At 42.8% G+C, this 14,502-nt stretch overlaps 1 long non-coding RNA gene across 6 annotated transcripts in view; it reads left to right on the top strand.

Annotated features, from left to right (window-relative positions):
- LOC147208831 (uncharacterized) overlaps positions 1-14,502 on the top strand; it is a 104,661-nt gene that overhangs the window by 65,969 nt on the left and 24,190 nt on the right. The window contains exon 1 of one of the 6 annotated variants that reach the window (XR_015097879.1): positions 3,179-3,454. The exons of 3 other annotated variants lie outside the window; for them this stretch is intronic. This is a non-coding gene — a long non-coding RNA (uncharacterized LOC147208831). 2 more of the 6 variants (XR_015097897.1, XR_015097909.1) reach the window with 2 other exon arrangements.

The raw sequence follows: 14,502 nt of genomic DNA on the forward strand, positions 1-14,502 counted from the left end.
ACTCTTAAGTCTTTATAAAAACTAAAATAAGAAATATTTCAACTTCTGCTGCACTGACAAGTCGTAAAATGCTTTGTCACTTCCACAGTGCGGAAATCCAACACAAGATGAGATGACACAGGATACTGAAATAGAGTTGTATTGTCCCAGGTAGAAAAAAATTATCTATCTATCTATCTATCTATCTATCTATCTATCTATCTATCTATCTATCTATCTATCTATCTATCTATCTATCTATCTATCTATCATTTTGGGGCAGCACGGTGGAAGACTGGTTAGCACGCCGGCCTCACAGTGTAGAGGTGCGGGGTTCGATTCCGTCTCTGACCTTCCTGTGTGGAGTTTACATGCTCTCCCCATGCCTGCGTGGGTTTTCTCTGGGTACTCCGGTTTCCTCCCACTTTCTAAAAACATGTGTGACAGGTTAATGAAATGAAAAAAAAAAAAAAATATATATATATATATATATATATATATATATATATATAAACGTATGGCGTTTTGGAGACTCCAACCTTTTTATACAGTGCAAAAGCTTTTATTTATTATGATTACATTTCGACGTTCACCTGAACAGTAGAATATTTTCAATGAATATTGTTTGTTTACATCGATGGGACAATGGATGCCTTTTTGAGGTACTCTGTAGTATTGTCATGTCATGTCATGTCAATAAATGTGAGCATTGTAACACCAATACATTTTGTGCATGTATCTTTGACCCATAGTTTTAAAACTGGAGAACCTAAAACTTCAAGAAAGAAAGATCAAGTGAACAGAAACCAACTAACCAATTTGTTGAGTTGATGACATTTCAAAGTGTGTGTGTGTGTGTGTGTGTGTGTGTGTGTTTGTGTGTGGTATTGCAGTGACCGCACTGGCTGCACATTTGACGAATGAGGTCACTTGCCGGCAGCCAAACTTTGTACCTGTCGCATGTCAGCATTTTTAACGCCATGAAACACGTGGATGACGTCTGTCATTATATGGCCCTCCATCAAAAAGACGCGAGGTCAAAAGTATCCCATTTTAACATATCTTTGAAGCGTTCGCTTACAGTGGCCCGACTAATTCAAGCATTCAGTTGAGTGACAAGCGGAAAAGTATGTTCAATTTTCCCTGCGGTGTTGACTGTTTATGAATTCATTTCCCGGTTTCCATTCATACCAAGTTATGATGAGGATTTCCTCATTTAACCTTCTGACTACTGTACAGCAAACTTTTTATGGTTCAGACATTTCTTGCCTTGCAACGTAATGAAAACTAATCTCATGTGTCTAGATGGTGATTAATTGAAAGTTATGATACAGCATGGCGGCACGCTGGTCCAGTGGTTAGCGTGTCAACCTCGCAGTGCAGAGGTACCGGGTTAAATTCCAGGTCTGGCCTCCCTATGTGGAGTTTGCATGTTCTCCCCGGGCCTGCGTGGGTTTTCTCCGGGTACTCCGGTTTCCTCCCACATTCCAAAAACATGCATGCCAGGCTGATTGAACACTCTAAATTGTTCCTAGGCATGAGTATGAGCGCGGATGGTTGTTCATCTCTGTGTGCCTTGCAATTGGCTGGCAACCGGTTCAGGGTGTCCCCCGCTTACTGCCCGAACACAGTTGGGATAGGTTGCAGCACCCCCCGCGACCCTTATGAGGATGAGTGTATCGGAAAGTGGATGGATAGGTGATACAGCATGTGAGAAGAGGGGAGGGGGGGGTGATGAGGTTGTTTCTGCATTGTGATTAGCTGAATGTCGAGCAGCATGACGCTTTGGGTTACATCTGCAGGCACGTTTACATGTTGTTGATGCGCTTTTTGCATTTTAGGAGCTGCTTTGCCCGACAGTCTCTTGGTGTTCACACACATGTCACTGTGTATTGTAAGATCAAGATAAAGTGATTGATGTTGCCTGCAGACTGACAGACCTGACGAATGTTCTAATAGTTTTGGGCTTTCTCATGTTAAATAAGTCAACAAATGAAGTTTGGTTTCGTCATTGAACTAGAATAATTTTTTTGTTGAGCAAAAACCTGCCTTTAAAACATATAAATGCTCAGTTTTAATGTAGCTTGAGAGATATTATCCGAAAGCTATTGTAGCCTAAAAGCATTTTAGCCAATGTCACCTGCCCCCCAAAACAATTTTAAAAAAATGAAACAAATTATGCATATTGTCCAAGGGTTCAGTTGCCTCCATTCAGCCTTTGTCATCTGTACACATATGAAGAAAAAACACTGTTTTAACAAAATCAAAATAACAACGACTTGGACAATCACACTATTAGGCTAGCAATATGTTTATTGTCGTGGTTGTTTGCTGAGTGGGGTTCCCAATATATTGCCTTTCTGATGTTGTTGCGATATTAGAAGCATTTCGACACCGCTAAATACTATAACTACAACAAATCGAGTCACTGGGATGGTAATATTTCCTAATATCATCATATATAGGATGGTTCGTGAGGGATTGTCTTATTGGAGATTTTGGCATCTCTTTTGATGTTGCAAGCAAAGGTGCTTCCAATCAAAATATGCTCAACTTGTCATGGATCTGTTTGTGACCAACAGGTGGCACTGTAGGGCTCTGCCTGCAGTTGCACACCTGTTGGTCATTGTGTAATTAGTGCCACTTTAAAAGACTTGATGCCCGACCACTCTGTGTTGGGTCATTGTTGCTGTTTGTTTGTTGCTGTGTGCACGTGTCATATTTTGTTTTCTGTCTTGGGTTTTTTTACTACTTTGATTTTGCTGGACTTTATTTGGGTGAGTTTTTGGAGTTTGTTTCTTCTACGTACTCCGGTTTGTGTTTTTGTAAAATATATTTTGGTCAATCCACCCTGCTCCTCCCTGCTTTTTGGGGTCCTCCTAACAACTACCACCTTGCAAAACATGACACAAATATTACCTTTTATGTGATATTCACAACGAAAAGACACAATTGAAGTGCTGAAACGTTATTTTATGCAAAATGAAAAAAAACCCCCACCTTGCTACGTGTTTTGGATATTCCGTTGTCATGATTGTTCTTATAAACCTTCGTGACTGTGTGAAACATTTCGGTTACAGAAGATGAGTCGGCTGCCTGTCAAGTCAGTAAAACGGGCCACGCCCTTCTCCCCTGCAGGCGCGACGATCCTCGCTCTGCGAGTTCGCCGCTTGGCTATGGGCCCACCATCTTTACACGGGCGCGTTCTGCCTAGCGACAGGCAGCCATTTTGGGCGTTACGTCAAGCTAATGTAAATAAAGCCATTCTGTTTGGGGCGCCTATGTGTTGCGCTTCTTCCAAGCCGCGGCGCGTTTAAGCCCCAGCTGTGCGTCGGGCGGGGAGCTGGTGGACCCATTTGTCACAGCGGCTCTTTGGATTTTCTGCATCATCATAACGGCGCGTGGCATCTTGTGTAACGTACGCTGGGCGGCGTCTGCGGGGTTTTGAGGGCTGACTTGGCGACGGTTGGGGGAGGTACAGTCTTCGGCTTTGACTTTAAGTGACGATAATGGCCAAACTGAATGTCTTTTTGACTGCATGTATGGCGACTCCCCCTCAGATTAAGCCAATGGTGCTACTGCCCCAACCGTCTTTGTCTTTCATCCGCCCCTCAGTGCTAACTCTTTTTTTTTTCTCCTTTTTTGTCTTGATCTCATCCGTTTCTATTCATCGCACGAAGCTTCCTGTACGTTCCCCCCGCCCCCTCCCACGTCCTTATACATAGCCCGAGTTTTCGAGACCCTGTCAACAATGCATCATGAAAATTCTGCTGTAAAATAATTATGAAGCTATTAACAATCCCTAAAAGGATGAAACAATGGAATAAAAAGGCGATCTGCGTAGAGCTCACGTCGGCCGCTCTTGGCAAAAGTAATCTGCTTCGCGTCTGAGCTGTTCTCTCAATTAAAGCGCTTGCGGGACAATGTGAGGGTTCACCACTGTAAGGGTTTGTTTACACATCACACAATGGCAGTATGCAGCCACTACATTAGGAACAGTAGAACTGCACAATCTAATGCAGCGGTGGGGGAGCTCGGACTCAAACTAAAATAAACTTTGACTGGTAAAACATATCTTTAGCAATTGTATACATGAGTACATTTAAGAATGAACATCTATGGTGAGTATGATGTTTTGTTTTGTTTTTTTATCGGATAAATGAGGATTCAGAACCTGCTCCAGATAATGTTTATGGTACTTATTATATATGTACTGTTCTTTTGCACTTTTTTCATACGTATTGTTGGCTTCTGTAATTGCAGCGTGTGGTGGCATTGAGGGGTGGATTAAGTCATTTAAGTCATCACTGAGGGCCTAGGTACCAAATGACTGTCCCGCCACTGATCAAATGAGATCCATCACAAGCTGTCTCAGATTCCAGCTTTTTAAAAAGGTATTAAGCATATGTCCCATTTCTGCAAACATTTGGAGAGTTGTAGTCTTGGTCAAGAAAGAAAACCTTGTGGATCATACTTCTGGATCTGGATCAGATTATTTTGTGTGTGTGTGTTTTTTAAAGGCAACAGTATGCTTATTTTTCTGCTGTATCTTAATGCAGAGATCTTAGGGTGCATTATTTAGTACTAATGAAACTGTAGATCGTTTTGCATGGTGGACAATTGACAGAATGATAGCTACTTCATTCCGTGAGCAGCATATAATCATACTGATAATTGAGACTAATTTCAGCCCCCCCCTTAAAGACCCAATTGTCGGGTGTCGCTTAAAGGTGATCCTAAATGATTATCTTCTGGTTTGCTGTGTGTTACGAGTAAGTTTTCCTCTTCTGTCCAGCCGGCCATTATATGTCCAAAAACAAAAGGAGATATGTCAAAAATGAACCAAGTTGTAAGGACGAGTCACTGTTGATCAACTTTTTGGGTGTGAAAAAGACAAAATCTCAGCACGCGTCTGTACGGAGTTGTAGGAGAAGCCTCGAGAACACTTTCTCTCTACTAGTGTTACCATATCCCCCCCCCCCCCCCCCAAAAAACCCCTGCAGCCAATGAGTTGGACTCGCAGGCAAAGGCTCCGCCCCTCCTCATATCTAATACATGGTTGTCTTTTTTGAAGCATCGCAGTTTGCCCCTGCGGATGGTTCTTAAAAAGATGCCCTTTTCCTTTCTTCCCCTCCTTCATCATCATCATCATCATCATTCGTGCCTTGCCCGACTTCACCCACTTCTTGACAGTAGGTGATGAGGCACACTTTCCGGGAAATCTACTCTAATGGTCTCCTATGAGCTCAGCGACTCAGGATGTACTTCACGATTAAGTCGTGCCTTGAATAAACAAGTCACCCGGAAGGATCTTGATGCCGCCTGCCGGTGTTTGTTGACGCATAGTATGAAGGCTGCTGTTGTTGGAAAGTGTAGTGAGATGTGTTTGGGGACTATCCCCCCCCGCCCCCCCGGTCTAGTTAAAATACTGTCAGTTGTCATTCATGCTATTAAAGCATCAGTCAAACGCCATCATTACTTGTCATTAATAAACCAAACAAGATGCAACAGAGTGAATGACTGTAATTCCACGCACCCCCAGCTTGAATCCCAATGTCCCCCTTTTCCCGGCAAGGTCACCTCGTCGTGTTCATACGTTTGCTTCGCGCAAGACTTTTTTCCTTTTATTTTTAATCCTCACGCTTCCCTCTCTGTACTTCTGAGGCATCTTAACGAAATTATCTGTTACAATTGAATGCCGCCGATTAATTATTCACATTTTACCAAGTCCTTTTTTTTGTGCAAACATTTGTTCGAGGATGTCAGGTGCTCTGATCGTCGCACCTAAAGAACACGACGACGCCTCAGATTTGACACACAAAAAAAGAAAAGTACATCGCAAAGAGGTCTTGTTGTCTTTGCTTTCTCAAAACTATCGCGTTTCATTAAGCGACAGTTTAGTTGCAAGATACTTTTTTTTGCTCACTTTATCAAATCTCTGCCGTTTGAAGTTCAACTTGGGGAAAAAAAAAGAGGAGAGAGAAAAAAGGAAGGTACTGATCATGATCCAGGAAGTTTCAAAGCGGTGCGTAATCGCGAGTGTTTAATTTTATCTGTTGCAGTATGCATGGCGAGGCGGCTGTGTAATCAATCCTGTGAAGTCCACATCTGAAGGAAGGATTTCTGTTTCTGATCGCGGCCCCCCCCTCTTGAAGTGGCTCCATTCGCCCAGCGTGTTCGCATCAGATTCGCCGCAACGCCACGCAGCCCCGCCAGATTTGGATGTACCTGACATGATTCTGTTTTATTTCCTAGAGACCCCCAAGGGTCCAACTCAACATTGATGGATGTAGAGTGGCTCTGGTGAAGGGGGATACTACTCACCCCCCCCCCCCCCCCCCCCCCCCCGCCTACTCTTCCCATGGTACAAAACCTCAGGAATTCCCCTTGGGCCTTTTCAATTACAGTTTGACCAAGCTTTACACTGTGATGATGTGTTGCTTTAGGGAAGTGACATTAATGAAGAGGACAAATGTGGCGTTGTCCCTAAAGAGCATGGCGCTGGCACAAAGGGACTTTAATGGGGAGAAATTCACGCTAACCCATTGTCATTGATAGTATAAGCCGGGGCAGACTGCTGTGTCTTTAGGATTCGTCTCAAGTTAAAGAACTATTGATGCAAATTGTTTTAGCGCTAGCCGACGGCTGAAGGGAGCACAAGGGGTGCGTGAGAGAGTAATTAGCGACTAGCACTGCTTTGAGGAGCTCAGGTGATTTTTGAAGGATTTCGGAGCAACGAAGAGGAAGGCGGTGGACCGAATGGCAATCAATGGGGCAGCCTTACCGTGTATCGGAGATATGCGAATCGGAGACGTGTCGGAGAGAGCGAGTGGCAGAGGTGGAAGGGAAGTTCCACTTGAAGGGAAGTTAAATCAAAGACGTCAACGCTTTGTCGTATTCCACATGTGTATATCTTGTTTACTTAAATCTATGAAGTATTTATTTTTTCAAAAAAATAGCTCACTGACATTTTTAGGTTTGTTTGCACTCATAAATTCCTCTTCGCAATTCCTGCCCACTTTATTTACGTTGTACTACATAAAGCATGCAGTCAGTATTCAGCAATGACAAACTTACAAATGATAAGTTGTAAATTTCCCCAGTGTGGGACAAATAACGGATATCTTATCTTACACGTTCAATTCCGTTACATTGTATGAACGCTACATAATAAACCGCGATCATAATCCTCATTGTCAGCATGCACTTACTAAGGTGTTAGCTGATCTGGACCCCTTTTTGCAAATCTCTTTCACATCAACAAATTGATGTGTGATTCGTTCACTCTTCCGTACCTTTTCATATTTTCCATCTTGGCTTTGGCATACACAAATGAGTAAATCCATTGCTCACTGTTCAGTGCTACACTCTGTTAGCAGGTCGTCTCGCTATTCTTACTTTGACATCCTGTTCGGTGTAGCCAATAATGATTTTACCCAATATGGTGCACCCCCCCCCCCCCCCCCGCCCCCACCTCCCTTTTATGGATGAATTAGTTGGATTAATTCTTGCTTAGCTAAAACTCTGAAAGCTGCAGATCTGTAATGATGCAACTTGCTTGACATTTGGAGGGGATTTGAATAGGCTGGCAGGATTTGGGCCACAGTAACTTGGGACTTGTTTGAAACTTTACGGTTAGGACTTGAGGCTTACTTATTACTTCCACACACGGTATGTGATATAGGCCTGTTATACACATAATCAGACTGTTTGTTTTTGTCCTGATTCTGCCTATTCCTGACCAAGGACATCAAAAGACAGATTAAATGTTGACTAAGGATCTTTTATAAAATTATCCTTTGGTCTGATGTGTGTTAATAGGATACGCATTAACGTTAAAATATAAGACGTGCTCAATAGAAGTAAAAACCCCGAACATAAAGGACAATAACACCAGCCGTAAATTTGACAACTCACATACTCGCTCAGTAGGCTATTAAATCTATTTCAACGCTGTCTCCAGAATTTTTGCAACAGTCTTATTTTTGCTGTCAATCCATGAAATTCAGGTTGTTTCCAAAACAAACAAAAAAAGTCCCAGACAACCATCATTCCCTTCTCTCGTGTTTCCCGATTGTCATTAGGATTCTTCTTCTTCTTCACTTTTATTAATCACATTTTATCGTGTAAGATTTCTGTCTTGGAGGACTACATTATCGGGAGCACACAAAGTACGATCAGATGTTTTAATGGCAGATATTTCATATTCATGTGTAGGGTCTGTAACTGATAAACAACCTCCTTAGATTAAAAAAAAATACTGCGTAGTTCTGCCCTCGCCACGTCCCCGCTGCGGCTAGACAGACGGATAACTCCTTCAATGACCACACCCGTTGATGTTTCTTGCAATTTATTCACCGTAGAGGTGATTCAAGAAGGTATAAAACTGTAACAGACACACATAAAACACTTACACGTATTGCAAAGTAAAACGTGGTAAAACAATGTGCCCCACTTGTCTGACACATGACGAACGCCTGACTACACTAGTGTTGCTAACGTTCGCAAGCTAATGCGCTAATCGCTGTACGTAAATGCTAACTGTAAACCATTGGAACGTCCCTCAAATGTAAATTCACGGTGAACACACCCCACTAATTAATAATATGGCATAAATTTACATAATATACACCTACAGGCTGTGCGTAGTATAATGACCTTAGATTATTTGCTAATACATTGACACTCATCTTGACCTTCATGCTAGTGCCATTAGAGTGCATTGCAAGGCTATGGGGAGTATAAACCCAATTTTTTTCCCCTACAGGAAATTTAGCTAGACTGCGGTTCACTTCCCTTGTGGCACTTTTCCACTGGCAAAAAGAAATAAATCCACAAGGTACCTCCAAGCATCCTGACTATCATGCTATCATGACTGGTCGCTTATTGGTTGAGCAGATACCTCAGTGCTGTAATGTTAGCGTTGCTTTTCTGTCTTTGTGGGTTGAATCACGACGGGTGAAGTTCGGTGTTGGACTTGTTGTGGCTTTCTTGTCCATGAGTTGCTCCACTTGCATGTTGCTATTCTTTTCAATCTTGAATGTAAATGTCGTCCATCCACAATGCATGTGTCATGACGTTCCATCGACACTCTGAATCATAGCATGCTGGTTGGTTGCCAGCTTCGCAAGCGCTGTACAGAAAAGTAGCTGATTTTCACACGTAAACAAGACTCGTCACGTCATGTAGTTTCATTTGATTCCCGTTTTAGCCAAACAAGTCACGGGTCCTAAAAACTGGTGACTGTGTTTATCATGCACATCTTTCATAAATCTCAGCTGTTATTCATTTCTCTAAATATGGAAGCAGTTACCCTTTTTCATCGTATTCTGACAGCTTTATATGCACTCTACCGAATCTACTGCACCGCAAGTGCCATGAATAATGCCGAGGACAGTAACTTATAAGACTGCAGATGCAGCAAGTTACATGTTTTATGAGGTGTGTACATCAAGATATGAGCTTTAAGTTGGTTTTTAAGCCCCGCACAACGCGAGGAAAGCATGCCAGAGGCCATGATATTCTTAATCATCATCACAAAAAAAAGTTAAGCGCTTATCTTCTGCATCATCTGATACATACACTCTTGCTCGATGCGTCATTTCGTACACGTGCATAATCGAATGAAATCCAATATGACCACATTGACACTGTCAGAGCGCTAATAATGAGCCGTATGTGCATTATTATAGCATGCAGTGATTGGAATGGTAAATTACTAAAAGCACTACGTTGCACCACTGCAACCACAAAAACAAAGTGTTTGTGTGTGTGTATATATATATATATATATATATATATAAATTAATACCCCATCACAAGTGAGAATTATCTTTTTAATGTCTCAATTTTGGATACAGCTCCTGTATGAGATCTCATTAGATTGCACAGGTGTATCTAATGTTGTGTTATACTGTATTTGATCATATCTCATGAAAACTGCTGCTGCTTTTTTTTTTTTTTTTTGCCCCGCTGCTAATAACCGCAGTCATTTGTGGGCAGCCTGAGCAGCAAGGAGGTTAATACGTTTCTGTCGTGCTCCCCCGAGAGCGAGCGAGAGACAGATGTTTAGGGTGGAGTAGTGGTTTGCTTGTCGGAAGTGCAAGCGTGTGAGTTCTAAATGAAACCCGGCTCGTAAAGACTGAAGTCCCCGTGTGCCGGGCCCTCGCGGACCGCCGAGGTTACTAGAGATTTGATCATTTTCGACGACCCCAAATAATTTTTCCCTTTGAACATTTCCAGTCATTCGTGCTTTTATTTATATGATGAAGCCTATTTAGACAATCAAGGAGTGGGGCGAAATAATGAGGCCTTCCATCCTCGCACCGTCGTCAGCGTGGACACAGGCTCCCTTTTCAATCAGTTTAAAAGCGCCTGTGTTAATTAAAGCTCTGCCCAAATAATTTTCATATAACTTGCTCAATTCCTTCAGATCTGTTGTCAGCAACAAGCCAAGTTTCTTGTAGTCCCCCCCACTCTTGGAGAAATCCCACTGACCCATATAGTTGATCTCATTTTTGAAGAAGCGCATAATAATATAGATTCCATGTTAAGAGAGTGGAGGCTCTATTAATAGTCTCATTTGAGGTGCATATCCTCCTCCTCCTCCACCCCTTTGCTACTGCTGCTGCTGAATTCCCAGTGTAGTAGCATACATCGCATCTCCTTTGAGTAAGGCCGAGATTATTACCTCATGCAGGCCTGAGCCGTTTCATCAGCCGGCGTACAGCTGCTGACTGTTTACAGGCGCCTTTAGCGCAAGCATCACACGTGACAACCTGCGATGCCACCTCAACTCGTGTTTCCGCCGCTAACAACAACATCCTATTGATCTTTCGCACCGTTTTAACAGCTCCGATTGCACCCGCGCTCACACACGTGCCTGAGTGGCTCCAGATTGAAAAACAGGAGCAGCTGGAAAGGCTTTTTTTTTCCTCTCACCCTCGCGTTTTATTTAAGGTAGTGGTTTATCACCCGAAATAAAAAATACTTGGCTCTCCAAGTATCACCTTAATGGCCAACATTAAAAATACAATAGTGTCGTAGGCGCAAGTGTTCACCTAAAGCACAGGTGTCAAGCTCAGGTCCTGGAAGGCTGCTGTCCTGCATGTTTTCCAAGTCTCCCTGTTGCAACACACCTGATTCAAATGAACAGGTTCAATGTCAGGCTTCCGCAGAGCTTGCTGATGATCTGATCATTGAATCAGGTATGTTGGAACAGGGAGACTTGGAAAACATGCAGCACAACGGCCCTCCAGGACCTGAGTTTGACACCTATGACCTAAACCATGGTTTTATTCCACAAAAAGTATACAGGGGTGCCCTAAGATATGAGTAACCTGACTTAAGACTTTTTTCCAAATATGAGACGTCGTGTGGCCAATTCTTTAGTTTGACATGAGCAAAGGTTGTCGGTACGAGCTCTGTATGATGGCACTGAACTAAATTCGCATCGCGTCACAGGAAACGGACAGTGACCGATTCTTCACAAAAATGGCATCATATTTTGATTGAAACTGCCATTTGAAGTTTACTTTCAAACCTAACACGAAACAAAGAGAATTACATCACGGGGTTGCGGCGTTACAACCCTTTAAGCAATGGATATTTGAACACAAAAGGTGGAGCAACACGCGAAGACAGGTAATGTGATTATACTCGCAGAACATATAGACCTTATTCTCTGGGAAAAATTACTTCTATATTACTGCAGCTTACTGAGTAGTGACCGTCTCCATGTAAATTTGTACAATTTGTATTATGCTGCGTGCACACGAGAGGGATCAGCAAGATATCCATTAAATTGAAGAAAAATGTGACAAAAACAGTTCATTCTTTACATTCTTTCTATTATGTCAGTACCGTATGTTTTTAGTTAGTTAGTTCCGCCCGCTCCCATTTGGAACATTGGGCGACGAGCCTCCTCCATTTGTTCCGGTCACTGGCGACCTTTCTTGCTCCATGCCAGCTGACACCCATCTCACTGAGGTCTTCTTTGGCAGTCTGTCTCCACGTCTTCTTTGGCCTACCTCTCTTCCTCTTTCCACCCTCTGGCATCCAGTCCATGGCCACACTTGCCGGTCTCTCTCTTGGCAGCCGGAGTACGTGGCCGATCATTTTCCTTCTCCTTCCAGAGACAATGTCTGACAGTTCAGCCACTCCTGCCCTCTTCATCACCTCCTCGTTGGTGATGTGGTCTCTCCATGAGATCCTCAGGATGGATCTCAGGCAACGCCGATGAAAGACATCTAACTTGTTGGTAATGTTGGCTGTCTTCATCCATGTCTCACAGGCGTAAATCGCTGTTGGGATAACCACTGACATATAGAGGCGTAGCTTGGTGGTCGTAGTGATGGCTTTCGATGACCAGATGTTGCGGAGGCGTTGGAACACTCCCGCAGCTTTACCAAGTCTACTGTTGACGTCTTTCTCCACACCACCTGTATTTGAGATGTTACTCCCAAGATATGTGAAGCTGTCAATGTACTCTATGTCATGTTGGTGTAGAGTGAGTGGTTGAAGGTGTTGGTGCTGTCCGACGGCCATGGCCTTGGTCTTTTCCTGGCTAATTCGTAAACCGACCTTAACTCCGTGCTCATGCAGATTGTTGGTCAACTCCTGGAGTGCGGGCTGGGTGTGACTTAACAGAGCCAAATCATCTGCAAATTCCAGGTCAGCTAGTCTGCTCCCTGTATGTTTTTATCATGTACAATTTTATTGAAGGCTAATTTTCTGATTGTAAAGTACCTGAACATTTTGTGTGTGTGTGGGGGGGGGGGGGGTTGGGGGTAGGAGGTCATCCTAGAACAGACAAATGGCTATGAATGTGGTCACAAAATGAATTCAACTTGTATCTCGTGGCACCACTATGTTAAATATTGTAAGCCACAGCCACATTATGGACAGTTTTGAACATTAACGCCGTGCTTAAACATGGGAAAGCATAAGCGCACTAAAATCATTGTTCAGTTAAATTGTATTCCACATAAAAGTGAAATATAAAAGGAATCGACGTGAGAAAAAAAGTACCGAGATGTCTGCCAACAAACGCAACTCGTACTTCAAAGTTAAACACGTCTGAGCTGTACTTAACAAAGACTGTAAAAACGATCTGGCAAACAACACGGATGCTAAATATTAGCGCGCTGAACTCCACCAAAGACCAAACAATCCAAATCTGGATCAGCATCAAATTGGACACATTCTACTTCCTGTATTAGCTTAAATTTTGCCATTAAGATTCAAGTCACTTAGACGTGAAGCAACATGTCAACAAATCACGCAATTTCGGAAACTGGTTGAATCGTTTTGCACTCAAAAGCTACAAACATTCATCTTAACAATTGCCAGACGAATGAAGCAATTGGTTGCAGTGAATACAGTCATCAAAAAAGTAGAAACTTTTGAGGCTTTTTTTCTTTTCGCCTCAGTCTAGAATTTTCTTTTTTTTATTTTCCACCACACAATTTAAGACTTTAGAAAAAAAACAGCTATGTGGTCAAATGGTAAGATCCAGCATACATCTGCAGCAGTATGAAAGTTTAGCACTGGAGTGTGCTGAATTGTTTCGTGCGCTTTTCCATGCCTGATTCAAGTTTGAACACTGAAGGAATAGCGTCGCAGTGCGGTTGTGTCACAGAGAAAAAAAAAAAAAGAACAAAAGAGCAAAGTTTTTGTCACACCCATAGCTGGAAAAGAGGCAAAGTGAGGCCCATTTCCATCATGCAAAGTTTACTTGGTGACATTTTGTCATGCCGAGATCTTTTTTTTTTCTCCTGCAATTGCGTCTACTCTCTCGTATAAATTTGCTTGGCAAGTACAGACGAGTGCCTCCTCCATCCAGTCAAATGTACATTTTTTTCGTGTGCTATGCATAATTCTGGAACGAGCAGATTTTGACGGCTCCTGTCCAAAGGTGCATTTGGAGTGCACTGGACATTATTTTCCGGTCCATTAAATCTGATAACTATGAAATCAAGGGTCAATTGTTTAACTAATAATAAAAATGTTAATTAATCCGCTGAGGCCGGCAGTGCCAGTTACTGTACATCAGCAAATTCCGTGTTCCCCACTACGCTGTGGCTATCGACGGTTTCTTCAGTCGGACTCATTATCAGGATTTGTCTCCTCTGGCACATTAACTTAATTGGGGAGAAAGTAAGCACTGATAGTCGGGTATTTTTCAATGTTCGCTGGAGTTTGGGAAAACCTGTAGGTTGGCAAGATCCCAAGACCCGCCCCTTTTCGCAGATCGACCAATCGCAGTGATTGTTCATCTGTTTGATCTTCTTGTCAGTCAGCAAAGCAGCATTTGCTCATTTTGCCAGTGTTGGCCTGAAGTGCGGAGAAGATATTTGTCAACAACAACAAAAAACGGCTAGTTTATTGCTTCCACATGTGCGCGCGGTTGAAAAATTGACTCACGCTGTTTCAAATTGCCAGGGGTGAAATAGGAGCATTTAGTGGCAGTCTGGAGTTCTGTCGTCACTTGTTTCGTTGACTCACCTTGCTCGCTGGTCAATT

The sequence above is a fragment of the Hippocampus guttulatus genome, chromosome 2 (assembly GCF_054856545.1).
Source record: "Hippocampus guttulatus isolate MCC_2025c chromosome 2, RoL_Hgut_1.0, whole genome shotgun sequence".
Lineage (NCBI taxonomy): Eukaryota > Metazoa > Chordata > Actinopteri > Syngnathiformes > Syngnathidae > Hippocampus > Hippocampus guttulatus.